This window comes from Saccostrea cucullata, unplaced genomic scaffold, assembly GCF_032062105.1.
Source record: "Saccostrea cucullata isolate Sc308-1 unplaced genomic scaffold, CSIRO_AGI_Scuc_v1 ctg3415, whole genome shotgun sequence".
Taxonomy (NCBI): domain Eukaryota; kingdom Metazoa; phylum Mollusca; class Bivalvia; order Ostreida; family Ostreidae; genus Saccostrea; species Saccostrea cuccullata.
Genome location: NW_026933351.1, coordinates 44,819 through 47,451, shown reverse-complemented (window position 1 = coordinate 47,451; position 2,633 = coordinate 44,819). Strand labels below are relative to the sequence as shown.

At 29.4% G+C, this 2,633-nt stretch overlaps 1 long non-coding RNA gene across 1 annotated transcript; it reads left to right on the top strand.

The window, feature by feature from the left end:
• The first annotated feature begins 707 nt into the window (after positions 1-707).
• LOC134238070 (uncharacterized) lies at positions 708-1,932 on the top strand. Its single transcript, XR_009985927.1, has 3 exons — positions 708-883; positions 1,433-1,561; positions 1,795-1,932. It is a non-coding gene; the product is annotated as an uncharacterized LOC134238070 (long non-coding RNA).
• Positions 1,933-2,633: the final 701 nt, after the last annotated feature.

Sequence of the window (2,633 nt, the reverse complement as noted above, 5' to 3'; positions counted from 1 at the left end):
AGATGAAGATGTAGAAAATAATGATACTACTTTAGATGCATATTAAAATGATGTGCATTAAAGCGTAATTTTTTTGTTTTAAAAGAACACTGAAAAAAATAACTAGTGAAAGTCACGAAGAAGACTAGTAAATTTGCTGTCCATACAATCACTACCTTAAAAGTAGTTTTAAATTTACTAAAAATATGTTTTATGATTATTTATAATTGTATTCAACCATCCTTGTGCCTAGCACCACTTTTCACTCATCTTGAAGATGTAAAAATAATGATTACTAATGCATATTAAAATGATGCTTTAAAGCGTATTTTTTTGTTTGAAAAGAATTAGGTTATTTCTTTTTCACGTTAGATAATTTCTTTTTCGTCTAACGTCAATCGCTATATAAAAAGCCCATTTCTTTAGAAAAAATTAGAAAAAGGGAACAATATTACAATAAACGTACTAATTAAAGCAAACAGTTGATTTAAAATTGAATCAGACATTATCTCTCCCATATATGAAAGATAACGCGCGTAACACAAAGCTTTAAGGAGTTTTTCTTTTTTCAGAAAAAGAAATGAAACTTTTTTTTTTAATGAAATAACGTTTTCAAAATATAAAAAATTGCAAATATGTGATAACAACAATTTGAAGCACATATAATTATCATTTGTTTTTCCAAAACGTTAACATAATTTATCTCTTTTCTGCCCAAGGATTCTTTGAAAAAAAAATTTCAACAAGGAAATTGTTCGGAAGACGCTTTGATTGGTGGCTGTAGATACTCTGCCAGTATATAAGGCTTCAATCTCGATTCTCTAGTTATCTGCAGCGTCCTAAATCATCATGGGAAAACTGTTGGTTCTATTGACCGTTCTCTGTCTGGTGGCAATGACGACCGGTAAGCTCACTTCTATTATTTTACCCCCTCCTCTCTCTCTCTCTCTCTCTCTCTCTCTCTCTCTCTCTCTCTCTCTCTCTCTCTCTCTCTGTAATTTGTTTTTTTTAGTACACCCAGGTATTCAATTTATGATCTAGAAGACTTTGTGGGGGCATTGTGTTATGAAATCACTGTATTTAAAAGAATACATAACAACAAAATAGTAAATTAGGTCTCTCTAAAGATTACGGTAAACAATAGTTACGTTTCCTTACGTTATCCTTCTCTAACATTCTTTATGGAATAAGATGGCAATTTATTTCTCTGATGAATCCACTTAAAAGTGCATTGATCTTGATGTCATACAATTTTTTATTTTCCAACCCCCTCCATTTCAAAAAAGAGACAATATGGTATTTTTAAAACTAGTTTTAATAACGAGGAATAATTCATTTACTGAATATGAATGATTAAAAGACACGATGATTCAGTTTTCAATTTAATTTTCAGATGGAAATTTATAATATACTTTGGGGAATTAAAATTAAATTTACAAACTCTAAATTTCAGCTTACTGGCATCCACCTGGAGAACAAAAAATGTTGTGTTACAATGACTTCGATTGTAACCGCGGACAATTTTGCCAAATTGTGTCCATTTTCCCATCTAAGCGTGGCTACTGCTGTGACATTATGCCGAGTAAGTATATGTCAATGCATAATATGTGAATTTAACAATAAATATATAAATATATTTTGTTTAAACTCTTCCTAATTATGCTCTTTCCTCTTAACATTGCTAGTTTGTTAAATATTTACAAAATCCTTATCATCTTTCTGTTTCAAGAATAAAATGTAAGGGCTTTTACTATAACTTTCGTACAGAAATTCAAATATGATACAATCTTTATATTATACATGTGCATATTACAGATTATGGTTGACACTAAAAGGACAAGAATGGAGAAAGGCAGGTCACCGGCCAAATAACAATAACTGAAGTTTAAAAAACAAATCTAATCTGAAGAGATCAGTGTGCAATCATTTGATGATTAAAGCATTTTAATAAAATCTTGCGTCTCCAGCTTTCTTTATCAATCAATATTCTATGGTATACTATACAAATTCTGTCCTACAGACAACATTTAGAAAATTAGTGTTTGTTTTCTTACTGACTGAAATCGTAAGAAATTGAATCTTTATGAAAATCTCCATCTGATTCTACGGGTTTGGTCTCTTATTTTTGAATTGCTCAGCGCTTACTTAGTACTTGCTACTTACTAGTATTTCATAATTTATAAATTATTGAAATTAAACTATTTAGATATTCTTATAACAGATTTTTTCAACATAAATAGTTGAAGGATGTTTTAACTGGTTGAATAATAAACGTTATAAGCACAAACGGAAATCTTTTCACAATTTTATCTATGTGATGAAGAAAACACTTACTGTGGACTTAAACTCGATATTAAGATGAATTAACCATGTATTTTCAATTAACAATAGTTAATTCCATCCATATGTCGACTCGATACATCAAACTGACCTTAAAATAAAACAATTCACAGAGTCTGACATATCTTATTTATACTTGGATATTTTATTCAAAAGACTTTAATGATATTCTAACAACAATTTGATAACTTTAACTTTTCATTCGTCAACTGTCCTTAATTATCTAAAATTATACCTTAAAGTTTATCACCTGCATACGGGATATATGTCATTCTCTTAATTCGATACGCAAAAACATGTTCTGCTTAAAATTA